Here is a 22,403-nt window from a genome sequence, read left to right as displayed (position 1 = left end):
AGATCTCCTGCCTCTCCTCTTATGACTGCCATCCTGAAAGCTTGGGGGAGCTTCAGGAACACTCTTCGAAGGATTCCTCCTTCTACCGTCGAAGAGATTGATAGGCAGCCGATCATTTGGAATGATAGTATTCTTGACGAGCATGCCAGACCATTGGGCACTTCCCATTACATGCAGTGGTCTAAATGGGAGAGAGGCCCCGCCTACACAGTAGGCACTTGGAAATCTTTTATCAGGCTACCTGTGGATCAGAGACTACAGTCCGTGAGTCACCTCAGAGGGGTAGCACGCAGGATTCAGCAGATAGATGCAGCCATCCCGGTGGAATGGACAGTTGAGCTGCCTATTACTTCCACCACTTGGATGGGAGCTTTTTCGCGGACATCAGTTCCTTTACAGGTGATCGCTCTCCGAGGTCTCGGGGAAGACGCTCTGGTATTTGATGTTGGGGATGGAGGTTTACTTTCTACATCCAGGGATGGCATTCTTCTTGAGGTTGCCTTTCAGCCTGTCAGGATTGCTGGTTTTGTGGACGTTGGAGCGGGCCTGCAGTGGTACTTAGACCCCGACCCTCTGCTCTTGGCCTTGGGATCCTGGAGGTTGTGGTTATATGGAGGTGCACCTATCAGGTGCTTGCAGTGGGACCCAGGAGAGTGGGAATGGATAGATCATGGGCACCGAGAGAGGGGGATTCCCTTCTTTCGTTTCACGGTTGGTAATGCCAGGAGGTTTCAGCTGAACAGTAGGGGTTGGATTCCCTCCAGAGCCCCCCATTGGGAAAGCTTCTTCATCACCGCAGACTTGCGTAGAAATTTCTGGAGGAGGCTTTGGAAATCCCTCAGAAATAGAAAGATCACTCTTTTCTTTTGGCTTTCTATTCATGGAGGGATTGCAGTGAACCTGTGGAGATCACGTTTTGGGGCTGATCCCACTTGTCCTCGTTGTCACTCTGCAGAGGAGTCAGTGCGACATTGCCTTTGGGACTGCAGTCAGGCGAGGACTGTTTGGAAAGGGGTTGCTCGGATACTCAGCATCTTTCACACATCCCCTTTCTTCATGACTTGGGGCTCGGTCGCATGGTTATCTCTTACCGGGCCCCAGGTGTTTTATGAGGGTGAGCCTTCTTCTTGGGCACTCTCGGTCCGCCGGCAGATGATAGAGCCCTGCTCTCTACAGGATGTACCACTTACTCCTTTCAGAGCTTCTCATGTTTCAGTGGACACCTCTTGGGAGATTTTGGCTAGCATTTCCTCTTGGCACATTTGGAGAGCCAGATGTACTGAGGCCTTGGATGGCACCCAGATACACCCATTACAGGTGTTCACGGGTATTTGGACTGACACGGTTCACACTTTGATAGCCATATGGGCTAGCATGCAGGGTTCTTCACGGGCAGCCTCTTCTAGAAGGACTATTTTTCTTCGAGTTTGGAGGGGTTCTCCCTTTTTCTCGGAGGCTTCTACCGGATTGAGATGGCACTTTCAGCCTCAATCCTTTCTTTTTGGCTCTTGAGCTTTTCGTGCATTGCATGATGTATCCCGTATGGAGCTTGCTCTAACGGTTTTTCTTTAATACTTAATAGAAGTCTCTTTTTGCAAAAAAAAAAAAAATTCAGGGAATCCATGGATCATTAATACTAAAGGGCCTGTACATCCATTGAACCAAAAAATGTAAATATTTTGAATTGGATTTGACTTAATGAGAGCATCATATTGTGATTGGTATACACTACCAACAAGGAATCCAAATGTCCTGCCTTAACGTTGAAACAACCAATTCTCAATAAATCCAAAAAATTCTGCATTCGCGGACATCCAACCAGGTAAACAAAACTTGCACACGAAGTTAAGTTCAAGATGAAGGCATTGCATAGGCTTAAATGATTATAGGTACACAAAACAAAAAACCTCAAGGTGCAATATATTGGCATGTTCAAAGAGCATGCATTATGACAATTAATGGCTTACCTCAACAAAGTTGAGATGATGCAGGATACCTCACAAGGCATTGGAAGCTACACAAACCACTAGATGGCATTGCGATGGGATGAAATGCATAGAATTATGAGGTATAACAGCTGTTGATATACCAAAGGAGATGTTACAAAAATTATGGCAAGACTCAAGGGAAAAATTGCAGTTATACAAACAGGAAATTAATCCAACGGATGCAAAAATATCTTGGGGAGACATATCAACGTTTAAAAGGAATTTAATATGCAAAAGGAGAACCAGCTCACATGATCTAGAGGTGGAGAAGGGAATGTGGGCAAGAACTAGGGTTCCAAGAGAAGACTGAATATGCAAAATCTGCCCCACGAGGGAGGTCCAAAATGAGTAGCATGTACTTCTAAGATGTCGGGTGTATACACACATCAGAGAAGTATATCATGACAATAGAGGCAACCTGAAAAATCTATTAGAGCAGCTAGCTACAAAGATAGGAAGAATTTTTGGAACATCGCAACAAGCTACTTGGGCTACCACACAAACTAGCTCAACAAGTACTAAATACATAGCAAGTCTATAGTATTTTCTTTTACCGGATGTAAAAGATCACTATTTGTTAATAGTGATCACCATTCCCATAGATCCTGGAGGGTTTCAAGAGAACTTTAATAAAATCATATCATATTCTCTCTCTCTCTCTCTCTCTCTCTCTCTCTCTCTCTCTCTCTCTCTCTCACCCCTCCGCTCAGCCCTCCGCTCAGCCCTCGCTCACCCCTCCGCTCAGTCCCCCCGCTCACCCCTCCTTGCTGCTCCTTTGCCCTCAGCTCACCCCTCCGCTCAGTCCCCCCGCTCACCCCTCCGCTCAGCCCCCCCGCTCACCCCTCGCTCACCCCCTCCGCTCACCCCTCCGCTCAGCCCCCCCGCTCACCCCTCGCTCACCCCTCCGCTCAGTCCCCCCGCTCACCCCTCCTTGCTGCTCCTTTGCCCTCAGCTCACCCCTCCGCTCAGTCCCCCCGCTCACCCCTCCGCTCAGCCCCCCCGCTCACCCCTCCGCTCAGCCCCCCCGCTCACCCCTCGCTCACCCCTCCGCTCAGTCCCCCCGCTCACCCCCCGCTCACCCCCCCCGCTCAGCCCCCACAGCCCTCACAGCCCCTCGCTCAGCCCCCCCGCTCAGCCCCCCCCCCCTCGCTCACCCCTCCGCTCAGCCCACCCGCTCACCCCTCCGCTCAGTCCCCCCGCTCACCCCTCCGCTCACCCCCCGCCCCCCCCCCCCCGCTCACCCCCTCGCACTTGCAGCCCCGACCCCCCCCCCCTTTTCTTTTTTTTTTTTTTTGTGTGTGGCAGCCCCAACCCCACCTTTTTTTTTTTTTTTGGGGGCAGCCCCAACCCCAACTTTTCTTCCCACTTTTCAATGTTGCCGGCTTCCCGTAATTAAAAATGGCCGACACCGTCAAGCATGTTACAGAAGCAGCAACAGCAGCAACATCAATGGCCGCCACGACCGAGATGCTGCACTATAGTAGAAGAGGACTCGCATCTTCTACAAAGGACAGCGCACTGCCCGCACTTGCCGCACTCCCAGTTGCAGGTACACTGGTTTCAGCTCCATTGTCCCATCTTCCGCCCAGCGCAGTGCCCGCACTCCCAGTCGCAAGTTCACCGGTTTCAGCTCCATTATCTCATCTTTCGCCCATAGCTACTTTGTACCCGCAGTTTTTTTCACCCCTCCCCTCTCAGGTTCCTTCTTCTCCTACCCCTTCTCCACCCTTTTTTCTCTCCCTCTCACAGCCCTCTGTCACCTCTTCCCCTTTGTTGCCTATTTTACCTACTTTGCCAGAGGTTACCTCCTCCTCATCCTCTCTACAGACTTTACCCATCCCCTCCTCTCCTTCCCCGGTACCCGTTTTCTCTCCCCCTTTCCAGCCTTCTCCTTCATCCCCGCTACCCACCTTACCGGTTTCCCCCCTGTCTCCCTCTCTTTCTCCTTCCATGCCTTGCACTGTTTGTCCTTGCCGCCACATCCTGCCAGAGCTTCAGCACTTTGAGACCCATCTCCGAGCTGCACTTCAGATGCTTCACAGAAAGGACGAGACCATTTCTCTACTTACAGCTCAGGTTGCATCTCTTGCTGATCGAGTGACACAGCAGGATCGGGAGGTCTTATCTATTAGGACAGATCTTCAGGTCTTACAGGCGACCCATAGGACTATTGCTGGAGAGATTCATGGACACACAGAGCGAGTGCAGCAGATCGAGACTCGCGTTCAGCACATGGATACATCTCCCACTACAGCAGTAGCAGCGGTTGAGGAGCGTTTGACCTCCCTTCAGACAGAGGTCCAGAGAGCCACAGAGTGGGTGGATGTCGTCCGCCGTCAGCCATCACAGCCTCAGAGATCTACTGTATCAGCTACATTGGTCGAGTCACAGCAGAGGGCCACAAAGGCCCTCAACATTCGCATTCGTGGTATCTTGCCCTCGACGACAAAGTCCACGATGACACAGGCTGTGACCTTTGTCTCTCAGACATTGGGAGTACAGGATCATGGCATAGTAGGAGCATATAGAGTCGGGAGGGATCCTACTAGAGAGCAGCCCCTCATTATCAGATTCAGAGATGCCCAGGCACGTCTAGCTGCCCTCAGGAGGAGAGGGACACTCAGAGACCACCCACAGATTTCCATGGACGAGGATCTGACTCAGATACAGGTTGAGGAGCGCAAGATGCTCATGCCTCAGAGAGATGCAGCCCGAGCTCAGGGCAAGTGGGCAGTGATTAGGGATGGCAGACTCATCACAGGCACCTTGAGGCGTGCTCCCACAGTGCTTAGAGATGGCAGACCAGCAGATACAGCCCCACCTCCACCTCCACCTCCTGCCCCGTCCGCTTGACGGGACAGGGCCCATGGGACACACCACCCGTCAGATAGTCTACGCATCGCTGTATGGAACTGCAATGGTTCTTTTACAGCACAACCAGGCAATCTACGGGGGGCATTCTTTGGGAGAGATATCATCTTTTTCACGGAGACACACGAGAGTCCAGAGAGACCTTTGCCACGAGTGACAGGGTATACATGGAGATCTGCCTTCAGGCAGCACGCCCGGACATTTGGAGTGAGAGGATCTGGAGGAGTGGCCATTTTGTACAGAGAGCATCTCGATCGGATCATCACAGTGGAGAGAGCAGATTCACATGCCCGATTCTTGTGGGTACGCATCTGCCGCAGGGCCCCTCAGCGAGATCTTTTTATTGCAGTTTGCTACTTCCCCCCGGCGCAGTCGATCTATTCTTCCACTGGACCAGGCCAGTCCATATTTGAGGATCTCTCAGCGGACATTGCAGATTTTTCACGTCGCGGAGAAGTCATCCTTTTAGGAGACTTCAACGCGAGGATCTCAGACAGACAGGCCTTCACTTATGACTTCATGGAGGATCCGGTCATACTCCCAGCATTTCACGATGATAGCCTCTGTCGGACTTCATCAGACTGCACAGTACAGCCCACAGATCAGGGACGTCAGCTACTGGAGCTCCTCACCTCGCACAGTATGGTCATTTATAACGGCTTGTCCAGGTGGCCACAGTCTTCCATGCCTACATTCTCTTCTGCTTCTGGGCGTGGTACTAGCGTGATCGACTACATCATAGGTCCCCCGACTCTAGTCCCTTCCATCCATAGCCTTACTGTTAGCCCCTTCATGCCCTCTGCCGACCATGCACTCATCCACTTTACTTTGACTCATGTCTCCCATGACCCACCTCCCCCTCGTTATCACGACCGCCAACCCTACTACGAGGTTCATTTCGACCACCAGTTCGATGATGTATATAGCCAGAACCTCAGCCGCCTACTCCGTCCTCATCTATTAGATGCTCTACCATCCACGCGGGACCGGTGGGAACTTGTACATACTTCACTCGTTTCTGCCGCTCACATGTCGTTCCCTGCCACATGTCATTCGTCTAGTCCCCCACCGGTTGGTCTTGTTCCTTGCAACGGTTGGTATGACGAGGAGTGTAAGGAACTCCGCAGGAAACTTAACCTTGAGACCAAGGAGAAGTCTCCCCTCCTTGCCGAAACCAAGAGAGACTACAAGTGGTTGGTTAGGCGCAAGAAACGCCAATTTCTAGCCCGGAATGAGGAGGAGCTGAGAAGCTTGCTTTTCAGCTGTGACTCCAAGGAATTCTGGAGAAAATTCCTCCGCTCGAAGTCTCAGAGCCCCCTCACAGATCCACGTGTCTGGTCTGCATATACTTCAGCTCTATACGATGTTCCAGATCAGCCAGATATCGATTTATCCCACTCCCCTAGGCCAGCTTCATCTAGTCTCTTCACACCGGAGAGTGTCCGTGCAGCAGTCCACCGATTGAAGAACGGGAGAGCTAAGGATCATGATGGATTGCAAGCGGAGTATGTAATCCATGGGATTGATACCTTAGCTTTTGTTCTCTCCCGTCTCTTCAATGAGTCTGTTTGTACAGGCCTACCACAGTCCTGGTTAGGCAATACCATAGTACCTATCCACAAGTCGGGGGACCCTATGGAGCCGTCGAATTACAGGACCATCATGATTGGCCACGTTATGGCCAAGATCTATGCATCAGTTTTGGAAAGCCGTATAAATGACCATGCCGAGACGACAGGACTCAGAGCCAGAGGACAGGCTGGATTTCGCAGGGATCGCTTGACCACATTCTCACACTCAGGGCACTAGTAGAGGAGGCGAAGTCACGAAGGCAACGGCTTTATTGTTGCTTCGTGGACTTTAGGAAGGCATTTGATACAGTTCCGCGATTCAGATTGTTTCAGAGGATTCGCGAGATGGGCTTCAGTGGAGAAACACAGTGGGCTATCATGGCTTTGTATGAGAGGGTCACTGGTCAGGTTCGGACACATGAGGGGCTCTCAGAGGAGGTATGCATCACGATTGGGGTAAAGCAGGGTTGCCCGCTCTCTCCTACTCTCTTTGGACTATATATTGATGAGCTAGAGATGTTCGTACAGATGACAGGCGGTGTGGGCTCTACTCTCTCAGGATCCTCCATTCCTATCCTCCTGTATGCGGACGATGTGGTTCTCATTTCCTCTACTGCTCAGGGCCTCCAGGCACATATTGAGGCACTCCACAGGTTTTGCCAGGACAGGGGATTGACCGTAAAGCTTGGCAAGACCAAGGTTATGGTTTTCAACACCTCTGATCGTATCTACAGCACGGATGAGTTTTGCTTCACTTATGACGGACAGCCCATTGAGCTTGTTAGAGAGTACACTTATTTGGGGGCAGTTTTCAGGGGACCGATCTTTACCATGACATATGCAGCACGAGATAGGATTAGTAAAGGGTATGCTTCGTTGGCTCATCTTGAGCGTCAGTGTTTTCAGTCCCACTTTCAGCATCCCGATACGAAATCCCTGCTATTTGACACATTGGTGAGACCAGCTGCGATGTATGCAGCTCCTTTCTGGGCAGGAGACCTTGGCGCTGCAGATTGGAGACGAGTAGAGAGGTTACAGATCATCATGTTCTCTCGGCTCATTAGGGCCAAGGCTACAGTTCCGCACGAGATCATGCTAGCAGAGTTTGGAGCTACTCCCCTTGCATTGGATGCAGCGTTTCAGTCGGTCATGTATTTGCACAGGGTTAGGGAGTTTGGAGACTCAGCAGCAGGCAGAGCTCGGTTGCCATGGTTAGCACTTGCATCTTCTATGGAGTTGGCACGATCTGGGGCCCGATACTGCTGGTACTTCAGACTCACTAGGTGGCTCACATCTCTTGGACTAGACATGGATAGACTGCCTCCCTTCCGATACAGCATAGATGCCCCTCATCTCGAGTTGACTCGCCACGAGCTTAGTCAGGTCACGAGAGCAGACTTGCTGCAGCTTCATACGTACCGCACTTGATTTATCCCACGCAGCTTCCGACGAAGATGGCCACATATCGTGACCACTTCCTTCGGATCTCAGAAGATGGATTTGTCATTCCACCAGGCTACACAGGTATCCACATGTCCCACTCACTGAGGATTGCCCTTGGCCAGCTTAGAGTCTCTTCGCATCAGCTCGAGATAGAGGCTGGTAGGATGCGACGCATGGAGGATGGACGGCGTCCAGGCCGAGAGACCAGGATCTGCCCTTGTTGCACCATGGGAGAGGTGGAGTCAGAGGAGCACTTCATTTGCAGATGCCCGCTATATTATGAGATCAGAGGGAGATTCCACTGTCTCTTCATGGATGGCTTTGGACCTCTCTCACGAGTGATGGATTATGAGGATCAGCATTGCCTAGCTCTTTATGTCAGGGAGGCCACTATGCTTCGACGACACTACCTCAGAGACCATCAGCACAGACCGGAGCGTGATAGAGCCCAGCTCGATAGAGCTCAGACGCTATACCAAATGACAGGTATCAGGAGGAGCACGAGGAGGTCAGAGCTCACACAGGACACATGCCTCCACCCTGTGGATGTACATATGAGATGGTTTGTAGACGCCGCAGGATCTTGTTACATAGGGGACGTACTCGCCGCTTCATCTCCAGACGATCCAGGATGATGGCAGCTTTTCGGAGGAGACTTACTCATGGAGATCTCGCCCTACCAGCCGCTCACCTCACTTTTGCTCAGATTTGTACTCTCATAGCAGGAGGCAGAGTCGATGGACAGGATTTCCAGTATTATTTTGGTTCTCAGACTCCGTGATACATGGACTTGTATCTTTGCATTGACATATTGTACTCATCCCCCCATTTTGCACCCAGGGGCGGTTTCCTTGCATCTAGCTTACTTTGTATTTAGGCTCGGATTTGACATTATGTACTTTCACTTGCATTGTATTGCGTAGCACTTAGATGATATTCGACGATGCCTCTTCTTTGTGGCACGTTGATTTTGTGCTATCTTGTACGCAGAGTTCTTGATGTCCCATGGGCCCATTTTGGCCTTTAGTGGACAATAATACACTTTCTTTCTTTCTTTCTTTCTCTCTCTCTCTCTCTCATGGCAGGAGGCATGGTCGATGGCCATGACTTCCATCATTTCTTTGGATCACAGACCCCTTAGGGAAGATGATGTTCCTCATATTTCATATTTTACATTTTGTATCTAGGCATTTTTGGTACTCTATTTCATTTCATTTTGTATCTAGGATTTTTGTAGCCATTTTTGGCATCTTAGCTGTATTACAATGAGGCCACCTAGTTGGCGCATCGTTGATGATGTATTTTCCTTTCGGATGATTTTGTGTCCCATAGGCCATGTATGGCCTTCCGTGGACCTTTAATAAAATCCCAAACCCTGTGAAGGTATATTACTCTCTGAAAGATGGCATCAATTTTGGGTGGTGTCATGAAAAACTCTGCTTGTACTACTTGATGAGAAATGAAGGGCTTACTCAGGATCCTTCGGGATTCCATAATCATCTATAACCTCAAATGTCCTCCGGTCAATCGTTGAGAGATCACTATCCTACAAGGATGCTACATTAATGGATGTCAGCCTCACTAGTGTATCAAACAACCATCCCTTCGTCAAGGAGTCCTAGAAGTGTGCCTAGAAGCCCTATCGCTCTAGCCATGCTAGACCCCCCTAACCTCATGTAAGCCGCACCCTGGCTGCATGAACCATTGTGAAAACTAGTCCCATGAAGATTACTCCTAGGTAAGTGTATGACTGTACGATCTCCACTAGCTCCCCTTAGTAGGCGAAATTGTGTCGATGAAGCACTGCCTATGAAGCGTTGAAGATCATAACCTTGGCCTTTCCAGATTTTTACTCTCTCCGCCCCGTCCCGCCACTCGTCAGCCCTTCGCCTCTGCCACCATAGCAGTTACCTCAGGCAACAGCAAACACACTAACCCTGACCCCGAGTTGGGCTAAACTCCCAACCCAAACTGGGAGTTACATTCACCTAGGGGGTTCGACAGACAACAAATTATGGACTAGCCTACCCTCTCCTCCAAATCCCTCTCAACTCCTTGAACCTCCATCAGGACTCGGTACTCCACAATTGCAACCACGACACCCTCTCCTTATGCACAGAATTACCAACAAGAAGGCTCAAAACGACCCATCCTTGGGCAACAAGATCAGATTTTTTATTTGCAACAAGCAGTGAGAGAGCTACAATTGGAACTAGTAGAAGTAAAGGCTCAACTTCACATTCTGGAAGGGCCTGGTAAACAGGCAGTAATTGACGAGGCTGTAAAATCTTGTAAGGATTCCCCCCCTACCCTGCAGCTAGTCTCTATAGTCAAAGATCTTGTTCACATTGAAGTACAAACAGCTAAAAAGGAAGTTATTATGGAAGTGGACACCAAAGCAAGTTTGTTCGATATTCAAGTAGAGATTAAAGAGCACAAAGCTAGAAGTGATAATTCGCTGAAGATTAGAATAGGGGGACTCCCAGAAGATTGATACAAAGAGGAGGACACAGTGTGTGAAATATTGACAAAGATCAAAGCAAGCTTGCCCAACATTGAATGGGTGGATGATGATGAGCAGGATGATGATGACTCTAGTCCAACTTTTATTATGCAATACAAAGGTCTTGCAACCCTTACTTTGAAGTCTAAAGATATTTGGATCAAGCTCCTTCGACAATCTTACAAGCTGAAGGGTACCAACGTATGGATAGCAGAGGAGCTTACACAAGCTCAGCTCAAGAATAAGGCAACTGAATTAGCTAAAGTCAGGGCTGCCAGAAAGGCTGGAAAATGGGCAGTTTACCGTGAAGGCATAGCTCTAATTAGAGAGTTCAAATCAAAACCAAAGACTCTCAGTCTTAAACTAATGTATGGCTGTTTACTCTTTCAGACTATTATGTAGGTACTCTTAAATAATGTGGGTTGCTTTTGCACTCCTTGGGAGCTGCCATGTGTCCTCCCTAAAGCATATGTACTAGAGGGTTTCTTGCTGTCCCATAGACCTTTTGATCTCCAGTGGACATTGATAGTCTCTCTCTCTCTCTCTCTCTCTCTCTCTCTCTGTGCAAAAAATCTCTAGGGCCTCTAGGCATCTCTATAGGCATTTTGTCTATTGAAGAGGATATGAGGACTATGTCATTTGCATACAACAGTATATGTATCATAAGATTAGCAAGCAATGATCCCTCGCATCCTGGGCAATCAATAGAGGTCCTAATCTCACCAATGTAAAGCCCAAAGAGTGTCGGTGAGAGGGGGCCACTTTACTTCACTCTGATCATGCTCTCAATCCAATCTAGCAGGCCTTCAAGGGCACGTATTCTTCCTCTGACTGAGTCATATAAACTCATCACCCCTAGATCATAGCTCCTGGAATCTACATCTTTTGCAATTGCATAATCATGGGGGATCGTGAGACTAAGACAAATGCCTTTCGAAATTCTACAAAGCAAGCATAGACTTTATGAGATCTTGATCTCGCCTCCTCGATGACACCCCATAGAGTGACTAGCAATAGAGGAATGTTGCCTCCGAAATCCAGCCTATCCTAAAGCCCATTCTACTTGTGACTCTATGTAGGAGCTGATATCTCTCTCCAATAGTGATTCATATCTTAGCCAATGTTTGACCAATCATGATAGTGTGATAGTTCCTCGTGTCCATAAGATCCCCTACCTTGTGTATTGGCATGATGGTAGTAATACTCCAAGTAGGGGGGAAAGCTGTGGCATACAACATGATTGAACATCTGTGCTAAGATCGAGGCCAGGACCTCCTATCCATGTGCAAAGTACTCAGTCCGCAGCCCCTCATGGTCCTGGGCTTTCCGGCTGTGGAGACTACACAATGCAACATTCTGTGCGGTGAACAAGATGCATTGCATCGGCTCCACAACAGAGAGAGAAAGAAAGGAAGGAAGAAAGTTTATTAAAAGTCTTCGGCAGACCAAAGGTTCTATGAGACTAAAAGAAACTTGATACAATGATTTGAGGGGTGGAGCTGCTAAGCGGGCATCAACACCCATGAAGAGTACAAAAAAAGAGCGGAAAACCCATAATCATGAACACGACGACACTAATTCATAGTAGAAAATCTCTCTCTGAGGCGAGGTATCAGTCCTGAGAGTGGGGGCGAGGCTACTGTGGTGATATAAAACCTATGATTGGATGTTGGCGGCTGTCAATATGTGTGGTCCGCTATGTCTCCTAGCAATGGCCCTAGGATGGACAAGTGCCACTGTCACCCTTGTGGGTTAGGCCTTCGGTCTACTGAATGTGGAGGAGGTCTCCCAATGTGATATGTGCCTCAATTTGTCATCTCTCTGGCTCAGGTCCCCGTGTCTATTGTTTGGATAAGTCTTGCTAGTCTATCTGGTTGGTAAAACTCTTTTGTGTGCTCTGCGAGGGATCTAGTTGTGTACCTCTGATCTCGCCTACGTGCCCAGAGTAGAGACTCTTTGTGTCAGACGGCCTCATAAATGAAAGCTGATAAGCATCTTTGATCTGGATAGGAGAGGAGGCTGGATAGGGATCTGAAACTGTCTCTGTAGAGGCAATGATAGCGACCTCTAATGTCATATTACATGGGGCATTTGAAAGAGAAGTGCTCCTTTGACTCGATCTCCTAGTGGTCGCATAAAGTACAGATGCGGCCCTTTTTGGGTATGCCCTTTGCCTGATGGTATCCTATCTTTTCACCTTTGTTAGGTAAGCTATGAATTGACATAATGCTTCCCCTTCTAGAGGTATCATACATGTTTCAGCTAGTAGGATTAGGTAGGGGTCTATGCCGACTGCCTTAACCCCTAATTCCCCTATTAGGAAAGCTTATGTAAAGTTCACGTTCTTTCACAGTAGATCCTAGAGAGCCCAGGTGCCCAAGCTGGGGATCTGTAAAGGATTGTTGTTTGCACAAGCATAGTGTATAGAAACTGTCATTTCCCAATTCCACAGATGGGCCTTCTAGCATTTATTTTCGAGGCTATATAAAGCTTTCAATCCTCCGAGAATCCTCCTCTCCACACATCCGTTCTATTTTGTAGTTGTCCATGAATTCCAGTCCTAGATATTTAAATGTATTGACAGTTTCCAGAGGCTCGCCTTCAAAGTTGACATCAACCTATTTATAACGTGTCACAATCATCGCCTTACCTATATTGACTGCATTCCTAAGGGTTTGTAGAACTCTCTCAGTGCAACCATGTGCCCTTGCAAGTTCTCTTTGCTCTTTAGCAGAGCATATCCTACTATCTGAACATCCTCCTTGCTATGTTTTCTCATCCAATCCTCCAAGTCATCAATAAAGAGGCTTGAAAGAGTTGGTGAGAGGGGGAAGCCTTGCTTAACCCTTGTGTCACTGCTTGTGACAGCTTTCCCCTTGGAGCACAAACCATCTACTAGCAATGTGCTAACTCTATTAGAACTCTCCAATAGAGTCAGTATGGGGCTTCTTTGAGTTCTTGAGGGACTTGAATCTTTTCCAGTATTTCCCACGGCTTCTTACGTGGAATTGCATCAATAGATTTCTTGAGATCCACAAAGCAACAGAAGACACTTATGCTTAGCTCCTTTTGTTGCAGCCCTTATGGCAACCATATGATCAACCGTTGAGTGTTTGGGATGAAATGTCCACAGGTGACAAATAGATCTATGGAATAGCGAGAAGCCATCTAGTATATCTACTTAGGGAGGGCACAAGGCAGCTCCCAACGCGTGCAAGATCAAAAGATACATGCAAATGTACCTTATCTTCTTTTGGCCTCTCTATCGTGCAAACACCCCACAGTACTAATAGTCCTAACCCCAATAACTTGGCCAACTTTTGGCCTTCATTTCATGTGTGCACACATCACTGAAAGAGTGATATGAGTGTTGGAAATTTCAAGAGCATTCCGTTACGAGGTTTGCGCTTAAGCAGCTAGCCTTGATTACTAACATGGTACCAAAGCCCATAAGAGCAGCATTAGTGATCTACTCTGGCAAGTACATAAGCAAGCCTTTACGTGAAGAGAGGAAGGTGACTTCAAATCATTCACATGTGTCGTTTGTCCTTTTTACAGCAATGTACTTAGTGGTAAGAAAGGTTTTTCAAGTTATCTACCTCTCACATGGCATGCTGCATGCTACCTTTCACCATGGCATGCTGCATGCCTAATTCCAAATTTTGGTCAAGTGGAAATGTTGGATGGAACCAACTATCCATCTATGAAGATAAAGATTTGGAGCCGTCTAGTGGCAAGAGAATATGTAAGATAACAAGGGGCAGAGGGTGTGAGTGTGTGTGTGTGTTTTGGCTGGAAGGGAGGGAAGGGGGGGGGGGGGGGCGAGTTGGTTTGCAAGCTCTATGTATCTTTATTTTGGTCCCTTAGCGAGGAACGATAAAAATGCATCACTATGTTTCTTGGCCCCACACATCATAGTCTAATGGTTGTGGAGGAAAGTGGCAAGCTGTGATTTATATATCCATGGATGGTATCTTGTTGAGTTTGATCTACATATGGCGTGCTAATCCATATTGGTGATAGTGATATGTGTTTGGAGGCTTGAGTGGAGAAGAACTGCCAGCCCACCGAACCGATGCACCCCTCCATCCATGTGGGTCACTGATCAACACGAAGGGCTAAAGAGGCCTATGAGACATCTAGAACTACATGAAATAAAACCTTCGTTAGGGAAACTAGATGTGCACTGGGAGGGGACAGCTTTCACTTTGCTTGGCACTAGATGAAGACATCCAAAGATACATGCAACAATGAGAGGTCCTACTCACGGGTTACTTCAATGATGGGACTCACATAGGCAGAGATCCTAGACTTTCAAGAGGATGCCAAAAATTTACCATCCACACAAGGAGAGTTCGTTCAAAGACCAAAGGACATACATGTTCGGGCCACAATCTTGTAGTATGGGAGATATTTACTCGACATTTGTACCACTCATGAGCTGTTTATTTATAATGGGCTACAGAGATGACCTATATCAAAGAAGAATACATGATGTTTGCATGGGGCATGCAAGCAATTGACCATGCAAGTCTCAGATGAGATTGCCACACTGGATCACATCTTCACCCTCAAGCTTACATAGAGGAGGCTAGACAAAGGAAGCAGAGAGTATACCACTTTTTTGTGGACTTCCGTCACTCTGAGGAGGGCGGAGATAGATTTCATACTATCTTGCTATATGTCGGTGTTGTCATGATGATCTCAGAAATCGCTAAGGGGCTACATATGCACTTGACAATTTTGTAGGCTTTTTTTGAAATCCAAGACCTGAAGGTGCATTTTCACAACCATGAAACCAGCAGCACGGGCATGGCTGATCAGAGGGCACACTTCTTTAACAAGGGCTAAAGTGACAATGTTCTAGGCATACTTCCAACATGTTAGCACAAAGTCACTCCTCTTTGACTATATAGTCCGACCAACAGCTCTATATGTGTGGGCTTTTGGGGCAATGGATCTCCGAGAAGATGAGTGGACCGGATTCCATAGGTTACAAGTCATGATTCTAGTGCGCATGATTTAGGGGGAAAGATGTATCCCTCATGGCATTGTTCCTAAAAAAATTCCAATGAGACCTCTCCACAACAAATGCCTCATTTCATATTATTACTTTTTTTGATTGAATCAAATAGTTTGGGTGGACAACACAAGTTAACAAAGACTACCATAGAGGGCCTCTCTGTTAGGAAATGGAGTCAAGATGAGTCACTTTGGTGTGTTCTAGTGTGACTTTTAGTCTAGTGTGTCCTATAGATGCCACGTGTCACATTGGGAGCTATCCCATATGCATTGGTGTTCATATGTGTGTGTGTGCTCTATATAAGAGCTGTACTTGTCTAGTGTCAAATCAATCAAGTACCAAGCCTACAAGCTCTTTGGTCTACATGTGAATACTTTCATTTTGTTCAATGCCCTTGCTATTTCATTTCCATTTCATTATGTCTCTCTTTGAGTATCATTATCTCTCTCCCTAGCCTACCCTCTCTCTCTCTCTCCCTCTCCACCATGCACCTTCATGTGGTATCAGAGCCTCCTTTCCTACCTTTCCCTTCTCCATGCTCAATCTAGAGGATGAGGGAAGCCCACAAATGGAAGCCATCCTCTCCTCCATATTGAGCTCCCTTCCACTCCTTTCTCCCCATCTTGTTCTCTTCTCCTACCTTAGCCTCACCTTTGAAAGCTATGGAGCTTGGTTTGCTGCCCAAAAAGGAGCAACTCGGTCACCATTCTTCTGGGCATTAGTGGGCATCTTCGTAGAGGAAAAAGACAGGTCGTTTTTTACTGTTTTCGTGGCATTTTTGTGAAGGAAATACTTGCTTACTGTTGTGGAGATGTTTCTACTACTGGTCTCCCTATAACGACCTCATTTGGAGCCTGTTTTTAAAGAAACGACCTACTTAAAGAGAGCTGCTGCTACATCGACCATTGGCATCATTATGCGTGCCCAAACTTGCTGCTAATTCCCGTACGGACTGCCCATCTACTGCATCATGTGCAGCTGCCCTTTGCCCTCGATTGAAGTACTATTTGCAGCTGCCTACTGCCTCGATTGGTGCCCCCGATTTGCTGCTCCATCTGTCACTTCTGCCTGCGGGATATCTACTTGTGGGAGCTACTAGTCCACCGCTTCACTACCTCAGATCGATTTCATACCATGGAGCCTTGTCCTCATGAAGAAGTCGTATCATCTAGGGAAAAAGCATTGGCTCGTATTGGTATAAGGTGGGATAACAAATTACTTCGTCACTTTGACCCCACTGCTTCAGCCACGGAAATCAAAGCCAAGTTCGAGAATCTTTACGCCCCATCTACTCCACTTGACTGACGAGCTTTATCTATTGTTTTGCATGATCTATCTGCTGAAATTATAGATAATGGTTAGGAATATTTGGGTACTCTGCCCTGAGTTGTTTCCCAAAAATGAATGGAATAAATGATGTGTGTGTTGAGTCAATAAGGTTCTCAACCTTGGATAGTCCTCCTAAAATGATGTGTTTGATGGGATATCTCAAGGTGTATGCCCCACGCACACCTTGGGTTCTACGTGTGTGTGCTAGAGGCATAGTTAGGTGCCCATAAGCACTGTTAGGTGGTGGTAGATGCCACATAGGATGATTGAGAGATTCTAGGAGCTGATTGAGGAGATGATTGTGGAGCTTGGTGGCTCATGTAGAGGTGCCAACATATGGACCTCACCTTTCTTCATTCCATAAGCAAGCAAGCATTCTCATTTCGTGTTCAGCTTCATGCTTTCCTTTCACTTCTTCAACATGGTATCAGAGCACTATGATCCTCCTTGAGCCCATTTATGCCATGTCATCATCATCTTCTTCTTCATCTTCACCATTTCTTCCCCAAACTTGTGAAAGCTTGTTCTCCCTCATCGTCTCACCATTCTCCAAGTCCTTCTGGCTGGAGAGACCCTTTGTATGGGCGAACTTCCACCTGCAAAGAATTAAAGAATGATTGTTGCTGCTGGTCGCCATTCCCCGAATTCCGTCGAAGCTCTCTGTCACGTATTCTCCTTCTCTGCTCCACCTCTTTCTAATTCCTTTTAGGGAAATCTTCTCCATACTTTGGAATCTCTTGTGTTCAAGTTTGAGCAGCAATGGCCATATATTCGAGGAGAACAGAGCCAAAAACCAGTCGACTTTGACGATGTTCCATCCAGCAACACCGCGCAACATTACGTCTGACCTCTGCACCAAAAATTTGCCCATATGTGAGCTTTCATTTGAGCCAGAAAGCCCTGTTTTCTTTGCTTTGAAGAAGGAGAACTAAGCCCTCCAAGATCAGGCCTCTGTTTTGGACAGTTTTTACAACGTTGTGAGTTTGGTGCTACATTAGATGCTACTTTAGCATTTCTGATGTTTTAAAGTGTTGAATAGCATCAGTACAATTGTGGCTACAACTTTCCTTTTGGTTGCTATACCTCGATTTGCTTGGAATACTTTCATTTAGCCACCTCTATGAAGCATGCAAGTTGAAGCATCATTTCCATTATGATTTGTAGTATGGAGTTTGGTTACAAGTCTTTGCTATACTAAATGCTTGCACTTTGAAGCTTTTCAACTCTTTCTAGCCTTGTAAGAGAGTAGACACTACCCATTTTGGGTTAGACCCTCTCATGGCTACCTTCTTGAATATGGATAAGTTCAATGGTAAAAGGCTTTCACACATGGCAGATGAAAGTTAAGTTTGCATTGATGCGGGAAAACCTTTGGGGGCTTGTCAAACCTGCTTCAACTTCTTCTTCAACAGACTCTAATGCTGGAGAATCCTCAGCTCGTACACGCTCGGCACGAGATCCTGCTAGAGACGAGAAAGCCTATGGCATTATTGCTCTTGGCTTAGGAGATGACTATATTCATCACATTTCTGATTTGGAGTCTCCTTCTGAAGCTTGGCAGAAGCTTGATATTATTTTTGGTGCTAGCTCTCACATCTCAAAATTGTCACTTAAGATTGCTTTCTTTGAATTGAAGATGGCTACTGGCACTCCCTTGGCTGCCCATGTCAATCACATGCGGAGTCTCATGACTCAACTTGCTTCTATCAACTCTCCGATCACTACAGATGATGCAATGGCAATATTGCTCAAAAGCATGCCTGAAACTTATGATCATGTTGTTACCACATTGAAAAATCTTCCTAATCCTACTCTTGAAGGTCTTATTACTGCTCTTCAAGAAGAAGAAAGGCACATGGAACTCCGGAGAGGCAATGACACAGCCTATGCCATAAAAACTCAAAAGGGCAAGTTTTCACCTTGCAAACATTGTGGGAAGACTAATCACCTCTCAAAAGATTGCTTCAAGATCAATCCTTGTAAATATTGTGGCAAAAACAATCACCATGAAAAGTTTTGTAAGGCCAAAAAGGAAGCAACTACAAAGCCAGAAATTGCCAATTTACTTTCAGTTTATGTGCCTCCACAAGATGAGGCCTCCTATGAAGATTATGCTTTTTGAACCATCTCCATATATGATCCAGATCTCTCTTTTATGTTGAGTCAAGGTACTCTGCCTGGATAGCCCTCCAAAATGAATGGAATAAACTATTGTGTTCTTTGTAAACACCTCTCGTCACCATATGATGTAGGCCATGTGTATGTGTTTTGCTCCATGGTACCTCCTGCAGACATTGTGTGCATGTACATGCAGGGGAAATAACCATTGGAAGGTCTTATGTATCCCTTTGTTTACTTCACACCCTTGGGAACCCTTGCTAGCATGAGATCCTAGCCATAGATTTATCCTTGACCACCATGAGATGGCATGAGAAACTATGAGACTAGATGTATCCTTGACATAGCCTGAGGCATTCCCTTGAGGGGGGGTTTGATGGGATATCTCAAGGTGTATGCCCCACGCACACCTTGGGTTCTATGTGTGTGCGCTAGAGGCACAGTTAGGTGCCCATAAGCACTGTTAGGTGGTTATAGATGCCACGTAGGATGATTGAGAGATTCTAGGAGCTGATTGAGGAGATGATTGTGGACCTTGGTGGCTCATGGTAGAGGTGCCTACATATGGACCTCACCTTTCTTCATTCCATAAGCAAGCAAGCATTCTCATTTCGTGTTCAGCTTCATGCTTTCCTTTCACTTCTTCAACAGTGTTGATTTTATATTTGTCATGTGTGGCTCCATGTCCCTCATTAGTCCTTGGAGCTAGGAGAGGGATGTACTATGGGAGCCATGTATTGGAGCTTTGATAGGTCTATTTATCAGGCCTAGCATGTGAGTTCTAGGATGCTAGTGCATTGGTCTCCTAGACCTCTGAGTTGGTCATGCACCCATACATGTTGAGCCTCTGAGTCTATACCATACTCACTAGCCTCTAAGCCATGCTCACTTGCCTCTTGAGTTAGCATGGGAGCCATGTCTAGTTCTAGACCGTCAGTTCGATGACCGTCATTGTCATGTTCTTGGTTTCATTCCAGTAGTCACTCACCTTTCCTCCATAGGGGGGGTGTTAGGAAATGGAGTCAACATGATTCAGTTTGGTGTGTTCTAGTGTGAGTTCTAGTCTAGTGTGTCCTAGTCTAGTGTGTCCTATGGATGCCACATGTCACATTGGGAGTTATCTAATATGAATTGGTGTTCATATGTATGTGTGTGCTCTATATAAGGCTGTACTTGTGTAGTGTCAAATCAATCAAGTACCAAGCCTACAAGCTCTTTGGTCTACATGTGAGTACTTTCATTTTGTTCATTGCTCATGCTATTTCATTTCCATTTCATTATGTCTCTCTTTGAGTATCATTATCTCTCTCCTAAGCCTACCCTCTCTCTCTCTCCCTCTCCACCATGCACCTTCACTCTCATCATCTATGGACCTTGTAGCCGAGTGAGATGAGCAAATGCTGGTATGCACAAGTATGCAGATGGTTTCAATAGTAGGGTATGTCTATTGATCATTTACCACCATACCAATACTTACTACATGCCCCTTGTCTACATCTAACTCAGCAAAAGATCCATCAGATCATATGAGATGATTGATAGCAAGTATACTTCCCTAGGACATGGATATCCCTTTTGCATCCACATGCGAGCCAGAGGGCCTTCTATAGAGAGCACTTCCTCCCCAGGATACTTATGGATCCATCTCTCACAAGCAGTATTGATCACCATGGGACAACTGAAGCCCTCATCCCAAATTGCCAAGATTGTGGTCACACAACATCATATAGATCTGTGACTCTGCAATGTTTGTGATACAAACGAAATAGAGACAGAGGAGCATGTTTTGATACAGTGCCCTAGATACTATAAGATTAGAGGCTCTCACCAGACATAAACAGAGTCATTGACTACCGCATTAGAGATACGTTGCGCTCTTTGTACATGAAGTCACCCGATTTAGGTCTAGACTCATGAGACATACAATGGATCATGCACCTCACCAACAGTAGATTACATAACTCTTCGTGATAGGAGAAGATGCGATAGGGAGATGTCGAGATTGAGACAAGGATTTCACGTACACCAAGCCAAGAGGGGACTACATGCCATAGTTAGTGGAAACGGAAACGGAAATGTTTGAGTATTTTTAAGAGGGATGAAACGGGGAAATGCCATGTCATCAAGGGGGTTTTAGAAAAGGGGGTTTTGAGCTGAGCACATACACATTTAGAATGCTATAGCCTACAGCCTACCTATAACTTATAATATAGTGCATAATACATACCTGAAAGAGACATAATGCATAAACATACCTGAAAGAGACATAATGCATAAACATAAGACGGAAGCGAGGGCTGATCCCTGAAAGAGAGGGATGAAAGAGGGGGCTGAAGGAGGGCTGAAGGAGTGGAGGCTGAGCTTGAAGGAGGGCAGAAGGGTAGTGGATGATGATGGAGATCCTGCAGAGGAGTGAAATGACTTCAAAGGACTGAATGGGGCTAGGAGGGCTGGGGAGCGCAAGAATATGAGGCTGAAGGAGTGGAGGGAGTGCAAGGCTAGAAGTGGAGGCCGAAAGGCAGGTAGAAACAGCAAAAGGAAGCAGCGGTTGTTGAAACAGTCCGTTTCAGACCAGGCTGAAACGTTTCATACCAGGCTGAAAAATTTCAGACACCGTTTCAAAAGTCTGAAAAGTTTCAGACCTGAACCAACGTTTCAGATTCTGAAACGGTATTTTGGGGCAGGCTGGACCCTAAAACACGTTTCAGTGTAACTATGCTACATGCAAGCCCTATGAGCCTGCCCCATTTGACGTTCTATATTGTTGCAGCAATTTGATGCCATGCTACCTCACACCATCCACAAGTATAGCTGGGGACATCAGCAATGGATCTCTGATATGTTCTACAGACTCCAGGGCTCCCGATGGGACCCTAGTCAGGCCCATGCCAAGCTTAGACTACTCATGGTGGATGTAGGACAGGATAGGACAGGACATGATTGGAGCCATTGGAGGTCCCTCCAGTTCTTGCCCGGGTGTTTCTAGTCCTCCTTCATTTTGATTTTCGTTTCATTTTCATCATCCGTTGTAAGTTGGACTTATAGTTACAAACCATCAAAGCTATCAAACATACATAGCAAAAACTACTATGACATCCCCACGTCATCATCCATGCCCAATCGGACCATGCTAATAAGCATGTGCTATCACTCATGCACACGTATCCAGAAATCCAAACAAACAAGCATCAATTTATGCAACTATCGAATCTCCAAAAGAGTAGAGTAAACTCAGTCTAGCACTTTAGGAGAGGGTAGCCAAATGGGAGCTACTTGCGAGGCAAGTGTATGGCCTTACAGCCACTCAAAAACAGACAGATTACCTCTATTGAGGTTAGTAGAGACCTTGTACGCTGAAATCTGATGAAAAATCAGACATGTGAAGTCAATTTCAGATTTCCGTCCAAGTCCAATGACAGAAAAAAGGGGTTTCAATCCATGAACATTTTTCTACCTTCCCGCCTCTGAATTCTGATCGCCAATACACTTAATGGATGCCGTGAGCCACCTCCCCTGCAGCTCTCTGAAGATGACCTTGTTGTTCTATTTATGAGAGA

The 22,403-nt window shown here is 46.8% G+C and overlaps 1 protein-coding gene across 1 annotated transcript in view; it reads right to left on the bottom strand.

Annotated features, from left to right (window-relative positions):
- Window positions 1–1,606: 1,606 nt before the first annotated feature.
- LOC147896058 (uncharacterized) overlaps window positions 1,607–22,403 on the bottom strand; it is a 29,594-nt gene continuing 8,797 nt past the window's right edge. Inside the window, exon 3 of the transcript XR_015541879.1 lies at window positions 1,607–1,645. The gene's annotated coding sequence lies outside the window, so the exon portion shown is untranslated. The remainder of the gene's footprint in view (window positions 1,646–22,403) is intronic.

This window comes from Dipteris shenzhenensis, chromosome 12 (assembly GCF_047967505.1).
Source record: "Dipteris shenzhenensis isolate YYH24624 ecotype China chromosome 12, Dip_SZ_1.0, whole genome shotgun sequence".
Lineage (NCBI taxonomy): Eukaryota > Viridiplantae > Streptophyta > Polypodiopsida > Gleicheniales > Dipteridaceae > Dipteris > Dipteris shenzhenensis.
This window is presented reverse-complemented; position numbering and strand designations above follow the sequence as displayed.